Source organism: Artemia sp. Qi Xiang Cuo, chromosome 15 (assembly GCF_049724085.1).
Source record: "Artemia sp. Qi Xiang Cuo chromosome 15, ASM4972408v1, whole genome shotgun sequence".
Taxonomy (NCBI): Eukaryota; Metazoa; Arthropoda; class Branchiopoda; order Anostraca; family Artemiidae; genus Artemia; species Artemia sp. Qi Xiang Cuo.
Window position 1 is genome coordinate 47908499 of NC_142808.1, and position 19925 is coordinate 47928423.

Below are 19925 nucleotides of genomic sequence, written 5' to 3' on the forward strand. Positions count from 1 at the left end.
TTTTGAATCCAGTTTTTGTGTTCATGTTTAGAGCAAATTCAATAATATCACAACATAACTTGCATTATTGTCAAGTAGGATATATCAACGTAAATGGCTTTAACGTTGGAAATTCAACTAAATCAAAATACACTATTTTTATCCAAGGTTGTCAAAAGGGAGTACATGTGATATCTACGGAAAAGTTAAGAAAGTTAAGTTGAAACTTTCAGGGTACGTGGAGGGTAATAGTTGCGTAATATTTTTCTATACTCAAGGTTGTAACAAGATAGGGGCTGCAATCCCTTCAACCCTATAGAAACCAAAAAATTGTGCGGATTTTCAACTTATTTATATTTGAGTATTTCTCCCCCTACCTACCAATCGAAAGCATTATAGTACAGCTTAGGTTAAAAAATTGTTGCAAAATTTTGGGAAACATATAAATAGTAAGCCAAAATTTGAATTCTTATAGAGAGAAACGGAAAATATCTAAAATATTCTTTTCTTAACCAATGAAAAAGAATATGTAAAATAAAACTGTCCAAAATTGTCATTATATAAATGACAGAAATTTTTGTTAAATAAATAACATTATTTAGCAAGTGATGTAACTAAGGAAGACTTTTTAATAGTATTTCTTAACTAAGGTACCACGTTATATAGGTACTGTACCGTGTCCTATCTTTCCCTCGTCACGTTTCCCCTATATTTGGGACAATTCTTTTTTATTTGGATTGTCCACAATCATTGCTTATATTCAACAAATTTTGTCAGGAAACTGTGAAAAACAGCAAACAAAACTGATCAATCAAAATAAAGTAAGTAATCATTTACCTGATGAAGTCTCGCTGTATTGTTTATGCGTATTTTGCTTGGGTGATTAAAAATTCAGCTTTTGTGTTCATCTTTGGAGCAAATTTTATAATGTCACAATACAAGTTGTATTATTATCAAGTAGAATGGGTGAAGAATACCAGTAACTTCAATGGGGGGGGGATGTATTTTCCTGCAAGATTTTTTCCTGTATTCCCCCTTTCAGATTCAAGCAAGTCTTTTTGTGGCATTATTATTGAAAAAGAGCTTGTTTTTTTTCGTATTTTTGTTAAAGAAATTGGAGAGAAAAAAACGATGTTTCCCTCCATGGATTATGAAGAATACTCCTTCCCTCCCGAGGGCTGCGTCCAGAATTTCGTTTTGGAGGGGGGGGGGTGTAAAATGGCTAAAAAATAACTCATTGAAAATTTTTTTAAATGCATTGCGTTTCGTTTTAACGTATCAGACAAAAATATCGGGGGGGGGGCACTAGATATTGCCTGGCCTCTATAATTTTCGTGACAATTGATCGTCACCAGTGGTGTCGTTGGGGAAGAGGAGATATTTTTCATGTAACCTTTGCTTGGCTCATTTTGAATCCTGTTTTTGTGTTTATGTTTAGAGCAAATTTAATAACATCACAACATAACTTGCATTATTGTCAAGTAGGAGGGGAGATTGGGGTAATGACGTTCACCTAGGGTAAAATGAGAATAAAAATTAAAAGGAAAATTAAAAGAAAATTCAAACCTAATCACGTTAAATCACTAACATTGTATATTTTACCTATTGTATGCTTAAATTGAGCCTTAATCAAGATTAAATACAGGCATTAAGCATTGTTTTACAAAATCAGCTTCGACCGGTATTACCCACTATTCTAGGGGTAATGGCAGTCGGTAATGTCATGTTCTACTAAAGGGCTGTAGATTTAAAAAATGTGGGAAATTTCAATGACATAAACACGTTGAACAAATCATTATTTTATATTGTTACATAATTCCGTATTTAGGAAATTAAAAAAATGTAATTGAAAGTAGGGACATAATTAGAAATCAATTATTTGAAAAACAAAAAAAACAAAAACATCTTTCTATACTGAAAAAGGCTTGAAAAATTCAAGCGCCAAAAAAATATTCACATAACTAATGAGCTTGCAGAATTTTAAGTCAATTTTACTTTCTTGGGCGCATGTCACAAAAATACCCTCAGGAGTGTCCCATCCAGAACATTCTTGATGTGCCCATAATGCACAAGAAGTGCAGCGATACTACATTTCTCCATCTTTCCCGGTGTCTTCGCAATAGAAACAGGTTTCTTTGCCGATCTCTGTCAAACATAGCTCACTCTCTGATTCGTCTTCACAAATGTTATCCTCATCAATTGAAGTGTCGGAGTCAGATTCAAAAAGTTTCCTGCTCATTTTCTTTTGCTCCAATTTTTGTGTTTTGCTTTCAGGAACAGCAGGCTTTTTCTTTTCTCCATTAAATTCTTTTTTCACTCGCTTAGTTTTTTGGTTCTTTTGTTCTTTCCTTTTTAGTTTTTCCTTGATCTTGGTTTCTTTTTCTTCTCGCTTTCTTGTTTTTCTTGAAGCAGGATTTTCATCGGTGTTGAAGTCAAGGTCTGAGAATGTTGCTTTTGTCTCGCTCCTTTTCTTGGCTCATCAGCCCAATTACTGCATCCAGGTAGAGGATAAATCTCTTGTATAGACACATTAATTTGTGAGTTAGGTTGAATATGAACTTTATCAAGTGGGAATGAGGATTCTAAGTTTTGTTCAGTCGTTACTTCGTATCGGTCTACTTCTGCGATGACTTCATTTGCAGTAGCTTTCAAGGAAACGTCCACACAAACAGCCGTTAAGTCTTGATTCTTCTGGAGGATGTCCTCTACCAAAAATCTTCATCTGTGAAAACTCCTGGATTAAAAGGATGGATCCCAGTGTTTTTGAACCCACTTATTGCCTTTGCAATCGTAGCAACTGGTGAATACGCCTTCTTGAATATCTCTGCTACATCGTAAGGGGTTATTTTTACTAAATTCCTGGTTTTCATGAACAAATCACATTCCCTTTTGTAAGCAGCCTTCAAGGGCGAGTAAAATATTACTACAAAGTAGTACGAGCAACTTCCCTCGTATTACTTTGTTTCTACTAAGTCTTTCTAGCTCGAGTCCATCTTATAGGACGTTTGTTTCATTTTCAATTGCTTTTCTATGGTTAGCAAAATACACATAAACAATACAGCGAGACTTCATCAGGTAAATGATTACTTACTTTATTTTGATTGATCAGTTTTGTTTGCTGTTTTTTACAGTTTCACACTATCCTACAAAATTTGATGAATATAAGCAATGATTGTGGACAATCCAAATAAAAAAGGATTGTCCCAAATATAGGGGAAACGTGACAAGGGAAAGATAGGACACGGTACAGTACCTATATAACGTGGTACCTTAGTTAAGAAATACTATTAAAAAGTCTTCCTTAGTTACATCACTTGCTAAACAATGTTATTTATTTAACAAAAATTTCTGTCATTTATATAATAACAATTTCTGGACATTTTCATTTTACATATTCTTTTTCATTGGTTAAGAAAAGAATATTTTAGACCTTTTCCGTTTCTCTCTATAAGAATTCAAATTTTGTCTTACTATTTATATATTTGCCGAAATTTTGCAACAAATTTTTAATCTAAGCTGTACCATAATGCTTTCGATTGGTAGGTAGGGGGAGAAATACTCAATTATAAATAAGTTGAAAATCCGCACAATTTTTTGGTTTCTATAGGGTTGAAGGGATTCCAGCCTCTATCATGTTACAACCTTGAGTATAGACAAATATTACGCAACTATTACCCTCCAGGTACTTTGAAAGTTTCAACTTAACTTTCTTAACTTTTCCGTAGATATCACATATACTCCCTTTTGACAACCTTGGATAAAAATAGTGTATTTTGATTTAGTTGAATTTCCAACGTAAAAGCCATTTATGTTGATATATCCTACTTGACAATAATGCAAGTTATGTTGTGATATTATTGAATTTGCTCTAAACATGAACACAAAAACTGGTTTCAAAATGAGCCGAGCAGATATTACAAGGAGAATGTCCCCTCTTCCCATCGACACCACTGGTGACGATCAATGGCTTCAATTCACGAAAATTAAAGAGGCTAGGCAATATCCAGAGCCCCCCCCCTCGATATTTTTTTCTGATACTTTAAAACTTAACGCAATGCATTTAAACAAATATTTGAAGTTTTTTAACCATTTTATGCCCTTCCCTCGAAAACAAAATTCTGGACGTGACCCTCGGGATGGGACGAGTATTGCTTGTAATTCAGGGAGGGAAAGTTCGTGATTTTTTAATTTCTTTAACAAAAATACGAAAGAAAAACCAAGCCCTTTTTCAATAATAATGCCACAAAAAGACTGGGCTAAAACGGGGATTCCCGACACAAATTTGTTTCAACTCCAATTTTTTCAACCAGACTGGTTTTTTCGAGCTGACACCTGTTTTTTAGGCAGCCAATCAGAGAACTGCTTAACAATTCGTCCTTGAAATTTCGTATAAAATGTTTCTTAATTTATTTCCAGATAAAAAGCATTTACCAGTAAATTCGAATTTCAGGGGGACTTAGCCCCCCTCCCCCCTCCAACAATACAAAACCTTGAAATATGATGTGTATATTAGATAAAAAACGCAAAGTATGCTATTTTTTCCCATTTAAATAAAATCTCTCCTCCTCCCTCCTTTGGTTAGGATTGTAATTGTTTTGAAACAGTTCTTTTCGTTCAAAAAAAAAAATTCATTTTCCCATCGTGTGTTTAAAATGAGCTTTCTTTATCAGCTTAATTAGAACCATCTGTGTTTAACCTTTTTACAAGAGGGAGCAATTTCAAAACATCGTGTGTTATCCACAGTTCCATTTTTGAAGTCTGTGCTATCAAGAGCGGTTTCCGTATTTGTTTTGGAGAATTGCCTTTAGCCAGCAATAGTTTGATATGAATGTATCGGTAGATAGGATGTGCGAATTTGATCCTACTAAGGTGGAAAAAAAGAAAAGAGTTTAGCATTTTTGCGAATACTTCGATGTGTTGTCAATTTAAAATATACTTCGATGTGTTGTCAATTTAAAATAGTTAAGAAATAAAAATTTCTAACAATAAATGGCTGAAAAGTGTTTTGGGTGAGATGGAGTGATTGTGTGCTGTATAATACACAAGTGATTTTTGGACAGTGTTGTCAGTTTAAAATAGTTCCCACTGGTTCCTGCCACTTGGCTATGCATATCAACATGGAACTTTGACAGAATGAGGGTGGTGAGGGGGTTGAGTTGCACGGTAGGTGATTATGTGGTTGAGTTGAACGGGGGGGGTTGAGTTGCACGAGGGGTCAGTTAAAGGGGGGTAAGTTGCATGGGGTTTAGTTAAATGTGGTTGAGTTTCAAAATTTAACAAGAAACGGCTGAAAAGTGTTTCGAGGGAGATGAGGTGCATGGAGGGTTGAGTTGCACGAGGGTTCAGTTAAAGGGGGTACAGTTACACGGGGGGTTAGTTAAATGGGGTCGAGTTGCACGAGGGTTCAGTAGCACGAGGATTCAGTAGCACGGGGGTTCAGTTGTACGGGGTTTCTGTTATACAGGGGTTCAGTTACATGGAGGGTTCAGTTGCACGGGGGTTGAGTTAAATGTAGCTTGAGTTGCACGAGGGTTCAGTTGCACGGGGGTTCAGGTTCATGCGTATTCAGTGACACGTGGTTTAGTGTCCTGTGGTTGAGTTTTACGGGGGGATGAGTTGCACTATTGGGAAGATAACGAGGGGTCACGTGGACGATGTTTATTAAATTATGGTTGAGTTTAGAAATGTAGCTTTGTCGGGCTGAAAAGGTTGTTGAAGGAGCTTAGGTACACGGCGGGTTGAATTACTCGTGGGTTCAGTTAAAGGGGTAAGGTTATATGGGGGTTTAGTTAAATGGGGTCGAGTTGCACGAGGGTTCAGTATCACGGGGGTTCATTTGTACGGGGTGTCGGTTATACCGGGGTTCAGTTAAATTGAGGGTTCGCTTGCACGGAGGTTGAGTTAAATGGGGCTGGACTTGCCCGAGGGTTCAGTTGCACGGGGGTTCAGTTACATGTGGATTCAGTTACACGGGGATTAGTTAAATGTGGTTGAGTTGCACGGGGGTTTGAGTTGCACGAGGGTTCAGTTAAAGTGGGTTCAGTTGCACGGGGTTTAATAAAATGTGGTTGAGTTGCAAAATTTCGTAATAACTGGCTGACCAGGGGTTCGCGGGAGTTTAGTTGCATGAAGGGGTGGGTTCCTTTTAGGGTTAGTTAAAGGGGGGACGGTTGCTTTGAGGTTTAGTTAAATTGAGCCAAGTTGCACAAGGGTTCAGCAGCACGAGGGTTCAGTAACATGGGGGTTCAGTTGTACGGGGTTTCAGTTATACAGGGTTTCAGTTGCATAGAGGGTTCAGTTGCACGGGGGTTGAGTTAAATGGGGCTTGACGTGCACGAGGGTTTAGTTGCACGGGGGTTCAGTTACATGCGGATTCAGTTACACGGGGTTTAGTTAAATGTGGTTGAGTTGCACGGGGGGTTGAGTTGCACGAGGGTTCAGTTAAAGGGGGTTCAGTTGCACGGGGTTTAGTTAAATCTGGACTGAAAAGTGTTTCGAGGGAGATGAGTTGCAGGGAGGGTTGAGTTGCACGAGGGTTCAGTTAAAGGGGGTAAGGTTATACGGGGGTTTAGTTAAATGGGGTCGAGTTGCACGAGGGTTCAGTAGCACGGGGGTTCAGTTGTACGGGGTTTCGGTTATTCAGGGGTTCAGTTACATGGAGGGTTCAGTTGAACGGGGCTTGAGTTAAATGGGGCTTGAGTTGCACGAGGGTTCAGTTGCACGGGGGTTCAGTTACATGCGGATTCAGTTACACGGGGTTTAGTTAAATGTGATTGAGTTGCACGTGGGGGTTGAGTTGCACGAGGGTTCTGTTAAAGGGGGTTCAATTGCACGGGGGTTTGAGTCATTTTTACGGGGTTTGAGAGACTCTGTTGCCTGATTTGACATCACCAGGCACGTGCGAGGGAAATTTTTTTTTGTTGGTGGGGGGGGGGCTTAAAAAGGCAAAAATGGAGTGAACTACATTAGTTTATAAGACAGATCGTGAAAATCCCTAGGTTTTGTGTACCAAGAATGGACCGGAGGTAGCCTCCCCTACATACACGAATGGATATCGCTAGAATATTTTAAGACGGGGGCTTTGTTATTTAAAAAAATTGGATACTACAATCAGAATTCTTTGATTGACATTTGCAAAAAAGGGGTAATAGATTTGTGAATTAGATTGTAGGTTTGACATCACCAGACACGTGCGAGGGAAAGTTTTGTTAGTGGGAGGCTTAAAAAGGCAAAAATGGGGTGAACTACAATAGTTTATAAGACGGATCGTGAAAATCCCAAGGTTTTGTGTACCAAGAATGGACCGGAGGTAGCCTCCCTTACCTACACGAATGGATATCGCTAGAATATTTTAAGACGGGGGCTTTGTTATTTAAAAAATTTGACGCTACAATCAGAATTCTTTGATTGACATTTGCAAAAAAGGAGTAATAGATTTATGAATTGGAGTGTAGGTTTGACATCACCAGGCACGTGCGAGGGAAATTATTGTTGGTGGGGGGCTTAAAAAGGCAAAAATGGGGTGAACTACATTAGTTTATAAGACGGATCGTGAAAATCCCAAAGTTTTGTGTACCAAGAATGGACCGGAGGTAACCTCCCTTTCATACACGAATGGATATCGCTAGAATATTTTAAGACGGGGGCTTTGTTATTTTAAAAAAATTGGATGCTACAATCAGAATTCTTTGATTGACATTTGCAAAAAAGGGGTAATAGATTTGTGAATTGGAGTGTAGGTTTGACATCACCAGGCACGTGCGAGGGAAATTTTTGTTGGTGGGGGCTTTAAAAAGGCAAAAATGGGGATGAACTACATTAGTTTATAAGAAGGATCGTGAAAATCCCAAGGTTTTGTGTACCAAGAATGGTATGTGTTAAATATTCGGGTAAACATTTGACTATAAATAAGGCTATTTTGTCTTTCTGAACTTTCTGTGAAAGGCGAGGGTATTTAGTTTAAATAATTCTATGAGGACTTGAGTTTTGTGGCTGGTGCAGAAAAAATGGTACGTGTGGGGTAAATTAAGTTTTTTTGGGGGGGGATGGTAGTTATTTAGTACCCAGTAAACAGGTGACTTGAAATGCTTCATTAGAAATAGTTTATTGCTAATGATACCTCCTCGACAGATATTTGTTTTATTGTATGTTATAGCTATTAGCCAAACGTTGCTCTGTGTTTGTCACACCAACTAGTAAATATTTATCGGGGTTTTATTTTTTCTGTTCAATTATTTTCAGTGTAAGCCAATATAATTACCTCATTCTTTTATTCTAAATAAACCTGTAGGAAAAGGACTTCAAGAATAAGGATCAAGCTTCTCGACTAACACAGATATTTCAAGCAATATGGTTATCTAAGGACTATTCAGTAATCGTATTCTTCTTTTTCTTATGTAGCCAAACTGTATGTTGTTCTTGTTGCACCAAATAGTACATATTTACCAGGATTTTATTTTTTCCATTCGATCATTATCACTGTTATACAATAAAGGCATAGGGGAGTAAAAATGGTAGTTATTTAGTACCCGGTAAAAAGGTGATTTGATATGCTTCATTAGAAGTAGGTTATTGCTAATGATACCTCCTCAACAGATATTTTTATCGTTCGAACAATTGTGCTCTATGATTGGTCAGAGACACGATGTGGTTTTCCCACTGGGGGGTTTTATGACTCCTCCCCACAATGACTTCAGATGGTTTTAGGACTCATCTCCCTAACCATAACTCCATTCAACCTTGAGCGAAGGTATAAAAGTTTGATGAAGTATTTATCTTCATCTTTATCTTCATTTAATGGTAGTTATTTAGTACCCAGTAAACAGGTGACTTGAAATGCTTCATTAGAAATAGTTTATTGCTGATGATACCTCCTCGACAGATATTTGTTTTATTGTATTTTATAGCTATTAGCCAAAGGTTGCTCTGTGTTTGTCACACCAACTAGTAAATATTTATCGGGGTTTTATTTTTTCTGTTCAATTATTTTCAGTGTAAGCCAATATAATTACCTCATTCTTTTATTCTAACTTAACTTGTAGGAATAGGACTTCTAGAATATGGATTCATTCCCTCGACTAAATCAGTTTATTCATGTAAAATGGTGAACAAAAGACTATTAATTCTCCGTATTCTTCTTTTTCTTATCTAGCTAAATTTTGCGCTGCGCTCGTCACACCAACTAGTAAATATTTATCGATCTTTTATTTTTTTCGTTCAATAATTTTCAGTGTAAGCCAATATAATGCTAGGGGGAGTAAAAATGGTAGTTATTTAGTACCCGGTAAACAGGCGACTTGATATGCTTCATTAGAAGTAGGTTATTGCTAATGATACCTCCTCAACAGATATTTTTATCGTTCGAACAATTGTGCTCTATGATTGGTCAGAGACACGATGTGGTTTTCCCACTGGGGGGTTTTATGACTCCTCCCACATTGACTTCAGATGGTTTTAGGACTCATCTCCTAGCCATAACTCCATTCAACCTTGAGCGAAGGTATAAAAGTTTGATGAAGTATTTATCTTCATCTTTATCTTCATTTAATGGTAGTTATTTAGTACCCAGTAAACAGGTGACTTGAAATGCTTCATTAGAAATAGTTTATTGCTAATGATACCTCCTCGACATATATTTGTTTTATTGTATTTTATAGCTATTAGCCAAACATTACTCTGTGTTTGTCACACCAACTAGTAAATATTTATCGGGGTTTTATTTTTTTCTGTTCAATTATTTTCAGTGTAAGCCAATACAATTACCTCATTCTTTTATTCTAACTTAACTTGTAGGAATAGGACTTCTAGAATATGGATTCATTCCCTCGACTAAATCAGTTTATTCATGTATAATTGTGAACAAAAGACTATTAATTCTTCGTATTCTTCTTCTTCTTATCTAGCTAAACGTTGCGCTGTGTTTGTCACACCAACTAGTAAATATTTATTGAGCTTTTATTTTTTCCGTTCAATAATTTTCAGTGTAAGCCAATATAATGCTAGGGGGAGTAAAAATGGTAGTTATTTAGAACCCGGTAAAAAGGCGACTTGATATGCTTCATTAGAAGTAGGTTATTGCTAATGATACCTCCTCAACAGATATTTTTATCGTTCGAACAATTGTGCTCTATGATTGGTCAGAGACACGATGTGGTTTTCCCACTGGGGGGTTTTATGACTCCTCCCCACAATGAATTCAGATGATTTAGGACTCATCTCCCTAGCCATAACTCCATTCAACCTTGAGCGAAGGTATAAAAGTTTGATGAAGTATTTCTCTACTTAACAACTACATTAATAGCCTCCAAGATGATACGACTGTATGACACAGAATTTATCGGATTAAGAAAATCATCTTGTGGTGTTATATTTGAATGTGCTTTTTTATTATTGTCTATGGATCTCGAAGAAATTGACTGTTATCATTGGATAGTGAACTAAAATCTTTTTGAGTATGATAAAAGCTCGTGGAGTACTACATTACGTCATATAAACAGACTGGGATTCTATGATAGAGTGATTACACCACTTAATAATACTGGTAAGGAACTGAGAAATGATCAAGAGGGAGTCAATAAAATTTGCAGCTTTTTCAGGGCTGAAGCACTCTACGTAAAGGGTAATGTACCTTCAGATAAAGTTTTAATTCAAAATTGTGACCCTAGGATTCGACTTTTCACTCTAGAAGAGTTTAAGTGTCCTAAATTTGAAGGGGGTTATCACCGTCCGGAAGACGAGGTTAGGTTCTTCGCGCAGTGGATACCTAAGGACATACCTGATCGTGATTAATCCATAAGGAATGGTAAAAAACTATTCTATATCATGGAATCATCGATTCTGGGTGTTTAAGATTTAAGTTTAAGTACTATTTTTATGTAAATATGTGTTGTTGTTTTTTTTCTCAAAAAAAAATCTGTTAAAATGATTAAGCAAAAAATATATTTAATATTAAACCGTATTTATTATTTAGAATATTTCTATTAATTTCATTAAATTATGAAGAAATTTTAAGTAAGTAACAATCGCTTTCTTGAATTCGCTTCCTGGACACACTACAGATATTTAATTCAAGAAATCATAATAAAATCGCAATTAAGTAATAAACTCTTTATTAATTTCACCTATTGGATACACAATACTGAAATTTCATTCAAGAAATTATGAAAAAATTGTAAATAGCTAACATGCCCATTCATGTGGTTACTTTGTGTATGCATAAATCAGAAGTTTTAATTAAAAAATTATTAAAATTAGTAAGTAAGTAGCATATTCTTTCTTGAATTCTAATCTAGAATCAATAAAAAAAACATATAGCTAAAGAAGTTATGACAAAATTCTAAGTAAGTAACTAAGTAAGCTTTATTTCATTTTTTAAGGTTAATTTGGACGAAGTTACGTGCGCGCACGTAACTGCGTCTAAATTAACCTTTAAAAATGTAATAAAGCTATGTTGACTTTGCGTGTCTCTCTCACTATGTATGCGCCGTCGCGGTTTGTAACCAATCACCAATCAAGTTATCGTATATTGAGCAACCTCCGCTGTCTCTGATTGGCTCCTAAAAAATGGGTGTTGTCTAAAAAAAACCAGTCTGGTTGAAAACATGGAGTTGAAACAAACTTGTGTGAGGAATCCCCGTTCGTACTGCTCACTTTTTTGCAATGTGTGGGAACCAGTGGGGAATCCCCGCTCGTTTGGAAAGGTACCAAGGAAAGGCAAGTAAATAGCATGTAGTCTCAAAATGTGTTTAATCACTTGTATAGGTCCCATAGAATGAAATTTCTGTATTGTGCATGCAAACGGCGAATTCAAGAATAAGTTTTTTACTTACTTAGAATTTCGTCATAATTTCTTGAATGAAATGTCTTTTTTTTTGTATCTAAGAGTTGAAATCAATAAAGAGTTTGTTACTTACTTTTTTTTTATAATTTCTTGAATAAAATATCCGTATTGTGTATCCAAGAGGGGACTTTAAGAAAAAGACTGTTACTTACCTGGAATTTTCTCAAAATTTATTGAATAAAATTTCCATATCGTATTGCGTGTTCAAGAGGAGACTTCAAGAAAGAGATAGTTACTTACTTAGAATTTTCTCATAATTTCTTAAATGAAATTTCCGTATTGGGTATCCAAGAGGCGAATTTTAAGAAAGAGTTTGTTACTTACTTAAAAAAATTTTTTTATAATTTATTGAATGAAATATCTGTATTGTGCATCCAGGAAGAGAATTCAAGAAACAGTTTGCTACTTACTTACTTACAATTTTTTCATAATTTCTTGAGTGAAATTGCTGTATTGTCTGTCCAGGAAGCGAGTTCAAGAAAGAGTTTGTTTGCAATGTTTTTCATAGTTTCCTGAATTAAATTTCTGTATTGTGCAAGGCAATGGCGAATTCAAGAAATGGTTTGTTACTTATTTAGAATTTTGTCATAATTTCTTGAATGAAATGACTTTTTTTTGTTTATCCAAGAGGCGAATTCAAGAAAGAACTTGTTACTTACTTACTAACAATTTTTTCATACTTTCGTCAATAAAGTTTCTGCATTGTGTATCCGAGATGTGACTTCAGGAAAGAGTTTGTTACTTGCCTACAATTTTTTCATAATTTATTGAATGAAATTTCAGTATTGTATATCCAAGAGGTGAAAACAATAAAGAGTTTGTTACTTACTTGCAATTTTTTCATAATTTCTTGAATGAAGTATCTGTACTGTATATCCAAGAGGTGAAATCAATAAAGAGTTTGTTACTTACTTACAAATATTTTTATAATTTCTTAAATGAAATTTCCGTATTGTGTATACAAGAGTTGACTTAAAGAAAGAATTTGTTACTTACTGATAATTTTTTAATAATTTCTTTAATTAAATTTCTACATCGTGTATCTAAGTCATGAAAACAATAAAGAGTTTGTTACTTACTTAGAATTTTGTTATAATTTCTTGAACGAAATGTCTTTTTGTTTATCCAGCAGGTGAATTCAAGAAAGAATTTGCTACTTACTTACAATTTTTTCATAATTTCTTTAATGAAATTTCTGTATTGTGTATCCAAGAGGTGACTTCAAGAAAGAATTTGTTACTTACTTACTTAAAATTTTTTCATAGTCTCTTCAATGAAATTTCTGCATTGTGCATCCAAGAGGTAACTTCAGGAAAGAGTTTGTTACTTGCTTACAATTTTTTCATAATTTATTAAATTAAATTTCCTTATTGTATATCCAAGAGGTGAAAACAATAAAGAGTTTGTTACTTACTTGCGATTTTTTCATAATTTCTTGAATAAAGTATATGTACTGTATATCCAAGAGGTGAAATCAATAAAGAGTTTGTTACATACTTACAAATATTTTCATAGCTTATTGAATGAAATTTATATTTTACGCATGAAAGAGTTGAATCAGAGATATAAATTGATACTTAGTGTTAATTTGTTAATAGTTTACTGAATTACATTTCTAAATTTTGAATCTAACTCATGAAATCATCTATGAGTTTTATAATTACTTAGACTTTTGTCATAAGTCCTCGAATGAGATGTTTTTTTGTTAGTCAAAAAGGTGAATTCAAGAAAGACTTTGGTACTTACTTACAATTTTTTCATAATTTGTTTAATGAAATTTCTTTATTGTGTATCCAAGCGGTGACTTCAAGAAAGAATTTGTTACTTACTTACTTACATTTTTTTCATAATTTCTTAAATAAAGTTTCTGCATTGTGTATCCAAGAGGTGACTTCCGGAAAGAGTTTGTTACTTGATTACGATTTTTTCATAATATCCTAAATGAAATTTCTGCATTGTGTATCCAAGAGGTAACTTCAAGAAAGAGTTTATTACTTACTTAGAATTTTGTCATAATTTCTTGAATGAAATGTCTTTTTTATTTATCCAGGAGGTGAATTCAAGAAAGAATTTGCTGCTTACTTGCAATTTTTTATAATTTATTAAATGAAATTTCTGCATTGTGTACACATGAGGTGACTTGAAGAATGAGTCTGTTACCTATTTACAATTCCTTCCTAATTTCATCAATGAAATTTCAGTATTTTATATCCAATAGGTGAAAAAAATAAAGAGTTTATTACTTATTTGCGATTTTATTATGATTTCTTGAATTAAATATCTTTATTGTGTTCAGGAAGCGAATTCAACAAAGCGATTGTTACTTACTTACAATTTCTTCATAATTTAATGAAATGAATATAACTATTCTAAAGAATAAAGACGGGTTAAGCTTAAATATATTTATTGCTTAAACGTATTAACAGATTTTTTTTAGAAAAAAAAACAAAAAAATACATATTTAAATAAAAATGGTACTTAAAGTTCACACTTAAACATCCAGAAACGATGGTCCCATGATATAGAATAGTTTTTACCATGTCTTATGGATTTATCACGATCAGGTATGTCCTTAAGTATCCACTGCGCGAAGAAGCTAACCTCGTCTTCAGGACGGTGATAACCCCCTTCAAATTTAGGACACTTAAACTCTTCTAGATTGAAAAGTCGAATCCTAGGGTCACACTTTTGAATTAAAACTTTATCTGTAGGTATATTACCCTTTACGTAGAGTGCTTCAACCCTGAAAAAGCTGCAAATTTCACTGACTTCCTCCTGATCATTTCTCAGTTCCTTACCAGTATTATTAAGTGGTGTAATCACTCTATCATAGAATCCCAGTCTGTTTATATGACGTAATGTAGTACTCCACAAGCTTTTATCATACTCAAACAGATTATAGTTCACTATCCAAGGATAACAGTAAGTTTCTTCGAGATCCATAGACAATAATAAAAAAGCACATTCAAATATAACAAAACAAGATGATTTTTTTAATCCGAGAAATTCTGTGTCATACAGTCCTATCATCTTGGAGGCTATTAATGTAGTTGTTAAGTAGAGAAGTACTTCATCAAACTTTTATACCTTCGCTCAAGGTTGAATGGAGTTATGGCTAGGGAGATGAGTCCTAAAACCATCTGAATTCATTGCGGGGAGGAGTCATAAACCCCCCAGTGGGAAAGCCACATCGTGTCTCTGACCAATCATAGAGCACAATTGTTCGAACCACAAAAATATCTGTCGAGGAGGTATAATTTGCAATAACCTAATTCTAATGAAGCATATCAAGTCACCTGTTTACCGGGTACTAAATAACTACCATTTTTACTCCCCCTAGCATTATATTGGCTTACACTGAAAATAATTGAACGAAAAAAATAAAAGCCCGATAAATATTTACTAGTTGGTGTGACAAGGACAGCGCAACATTTAGCTAGATAAGAATAAGAAGAATACGGAGAATTAAGTCTTTTGTTCACCATTATACATGAATAAACTGATTTAGTCGAGGGAATGAATCCATATTCTAGAAGTCCTATTCCTACAAGTTAAGTTAGAATAAAAGAATGAGGTAATTATATTGGCTTACACTTAAAATAATTGAACAGAAAAAAATAAAACCCCGATAAATATTTACTAATTGGTGTGACAAACACAGAGCAACTTTTGGCTAATAGCTATAAAATGCAATAAAAAAAATATCTGTCGAAGAGGTATCATTAGCAATAAACTAATTCTAATGAAGCATTTCAAGTCACCTGTTTACTGGGTACTAAATAACTACCATCCCCCCCCCAAAAAAAAAACTTAATTTACCCCACACGTACCATTTTTTCTGCACCAGCCACAAAACTCAATTCCTCCTAGAATTATTTAAACTAAATACTTACCCTCGCCTCTCACAGAAAGTTCAGAAAGACACAATAGCCTTATTTATAGTCGAATGTTTACCCGAATATTTAACACATACCATTCTTGGTACACAAAACCTTGGGATTTTCACGATCCGTCTTATAAACTAATGTAGTTCATCCCCATTTTTGCCTTTTTAAAGCCCCCACCAACAAAAATTTCCCTCGCATTTGCCTGGTGATGTCAAACCTACACTCTAATTCACAAATCTATTACCCCTTTTTTTCAAATTTCAATCAAAGAATTCTGATTGTAGCATCCAATTTTTTTAAAATAACAAAGCCCCCGTCTTAAAATATTCTAGCGATATCCATACGTGTATGTAGGGTAGGTTACCTCCGGTCCATTCTTGGTACACAAAAGCTTGGGATTTTCACGATCCGTCTTATAAACTAATGTAGTTCACTCCATTTTTGCCTTATTAAGCCCCCCACCAACAAAAATTTCCATCTCAAGTGCCTGGTGATGTCAAACCTACACTCCAATTCATAAATCTATTACTACTTTTTTGCAAATGTCAATCAAAGAATTCTGATTGTAGCGTCCAATTTTTTAAATAACAAAGCCCCCGTCTTAAAATATTCTAGCGATATCCATTCGTGTATGTAGGGGAGGCTACCTCCGGTCCATTCTTGGTACACAAAACCTTGGGATTTTCACGATCCGTCTTATAAACTAATGTAGTTCACCCCATTTTTGCCTTTTTAAGCCTCCCACTAACAAAAATTTCCCTCGCACGTGTCTGGTGATGTCAAACCTACAATCTAATTCACAAATCTATTACCCCTTTTTTGCAAATGTCAATCAAAGAATTCTGATTGTAGTATCCAATTTTTTTAAAATAACAAAGCCCCCGTCTTAAAATATTCTAGCGATATCCATTCGTGTATGTAAAGGAGGCTACCTCCGGTCCATTCTTGGTACACAAAACCTAGGGATTTTCACGATCCGTCTTATAAACTAATGTAGTTCACCCCATTTTTGCCTTTTTAAGCCCCCCCACCAACAAAAAAAAATTTCCCTCGCACGTGCCTGGTGATGTCAAATCAGGCAACAGAGTCTCTCAAACCCCGTAAAAATGACTCAAACCCCCGTGCAACCAAACCCCCTTTAACAGAACCCTCGTGCAACTCAACCCCCACGTGCAACCTAACCAAATTTAACTAAACACCTTGCAACTGAACCCCCTTTAACTGAACCATCGTGCAACTCAACCCCCCCGTGCAACTCAATCACATTTAACTAAACTCCGTGTAACTAAATCCGCATGTAACTGAACTCCCGTGCAACTGAACCCTCGTGCAAGTCAAGCCCCATTTAACTCAACCCCCGTGCAACTGAACCCTCCATGTAACTGAACCCCTGTATAACCGAAACCCCGTACAACTGAACCCCCGTGCTACTGAAACCTCGTGCTACTGAACCCTTGTGCAACTTTACCCCATTTAACTAATCCTCCATGTAGATGTACCCCCTTTAACTGAACCCGAATGCAACTCAACCCTCCCTGCAACTAATCTCCCTCAAAACACTTTTCAGCCATTTCTTGTTAAATTTTGCAACTCAACCGCATTTAACTAAACCCCGTGCAACTGAACCCCCTTTAACTGAACCCTCGTGCAACTCAACCCCCCGTGCAACTCAACCACATTTAACTAAACCCCGTGTAACTGAATTCGCATGTAACTGAACCCCCGTGCAACCTAACCCTCGTGCAACTCAAGCCCCATTTAACTCAAGCCCCGTGCAACTGAACTCTCCATGTAACTGAACCCCTGTATAACCGAAACCCCGTTCAACTGAACCCCCGTGATACTGAACCCTCGTGCAACTCGACCCCATTTAACTAAACCCCCGTGTAACCTTACCCCTTTAACTGAACCCTCGTGCAACTCAACCCTCCATGCAACTCATCTCCCTCGAAACACTTTTCAGCCTTTTCTTGTTAAATTTTGCGCCTCAACCGTATTTAAATAAACCCCGTGCAACTGAACCCCCTTTAACAGAACCCTCGAGCAACTCAACCCCCCGTAAAACTCAACCACATTTAACGAAACCCCGGGTAACTGAATCCACATGTAACTGAACCCCCGAGTACCTGAACCCTCGTGCAAATCAAGCCCCATTTAACTCAACCCCCGTGCAATTGACCCCTCCATGTAACTGAACCCCTGTATAACCGAAACCCCGTACAACTGAACCCCCGTGCTACTGAACCCTCGTGCTACTGAACCCTCGTGCAACCCGACCCCATTTAACTAACCCCCGTGTAACTGTACCCCCTTTAACTGAACCCTCGTGCAATTCAACCCTCCATGCAACTCGTCTCCCTCAAAACACTTTGCAGCCATTTCTTGTTAAATTTTGCAACTCAACCACATTTAAATAAACCCCGTGCAACTGAACCCCCTTCAACTGAACCCTCGTGCAACTCAACCCCCCCCCCCCCCCCCCCCGTGCAACTCAACCACATGCTCAACTCCCGTGCAACTCAACCCCTTCAAAAACCTTATTCTGTCAAATTTTCAACTTGATATGTATAGCCTAGTGCCAGGAACCAGTGGGAACTATTTTAAACTGACAACACTGTCCAAAAATCACTTGTATATTATACAGTACACAATCATCCCATCTCCCCCAAAACACTTTTCAGCCATTTATTGTTAAAAATTTTTATTTCTTAACTATTTTAAATTGACAACACATCGAAGTATATTTTAAATTGACAACACATCGAAGTATTTGCAAAAATGCTAAACTCTTTTCATTTTTTCCACCTTAGTAGGATCAAATTCGCACATCCTATCTACCGATACATTCATATCAAACTATTGCTGGCTAAAGGCAATTCTCCAAAACAAATACGGAAACCGCTCTTGATAGCACAGACTTCAAAAATGGAACTGTGGATAACACACGATGTTTTGAAATCGCTCCCTCTTTTAAAAAGGTTAAACACAGATGGTTCTAATTAAGCTGATAAAGAAAGTTCATTTTAAACACACGATGGGAAAATGACATATTTTTATGAACGAAAAGAACTGTTTCAAGACAATTACAATCCTAACCAAAGGAGGGAGGAGGAGAGATTTTATTTAAATGGAAAAAATAGCATACTTTGTGTTTTCTATCGAATATACACGTCATATTTTAATGGTTTGTATTTTTGGAGGGGGGAGGGGGCTAAGTCCCCCTGAAATTTGAATTTACTGGTAAATGCTTTTTATCTGGAAATAAATTAAGAAACATTTTATACGAAATTTCAAGGACGAATTGTTAAGCAGTTCTCTGATTGGCTGCCTAAAAAACAGGTGTCAGCTCGAAAAAACCAGTCTGGTTAAAAAAATTGGAGTTGAAACAAATTTGTGCCGGGAGTCCCCGTTTTAGCCCAGTCTTTTTGTGGCATTATTATTGAAAAAGGGCTTGGTTTTCTTTCGTATTTTTGTTAAAGAAATTAAAAAATCACGAACTTTCCCTCCCTGAATTACAAACAATACTCGTCCCATCCCGAGAGCCGCGTCCAGAATTTTGTTTTCGAGGGGAGGGCATAAAATGGTTAAAAAAACTTCAAATATTTGTTTAAATGCATTGCGTTAAGTTTTAACGTATCAGACAAAAATATCGAGGGGGGGCTCTGGATATTGCCTAGCCTCTTTAATTTTCGTGAATTGAAGCCATTGATCGTCACCAGTGGTGTCGATGGGGAAGAGGGGACATTCTCCTTGTAATATTTGCTCGGCTCATTTTGAAACCAGTTTTTGTGTTCATGTTTAGAGCAAATTTAATAATATCACAACCTAACTTGCATTATTGTCAAGTAGGATATATCAACGTAAATGGCTTTTACGTTGGAAATTCAACTAAATCAAAATACACTATTTTTATCCAAGGTTGTCAAAAGGGAGTATATGTGATATCTACGGAAAAGTTAAGAAAGTTAAGTTGAAACTTTCAAAGTACGTGGAGGGTAATAGTTGCGTAATATTTGTCTATACTCAAGGTTGTAACATGATAGGGGCTGGAATCCCTTCAACCCTATAGAAACCAAAAAATTGTGCGGATTTTCAACTTATTTATAATTGAGTATTTCTCCCCGTACCTACCAATCGAAAGCATTATAGTACAGCTTAGATTAAAAAATTGTTGCAAAATTTTGGCAAACATATAAATAGTAAGCCAAAATTTGAATTCT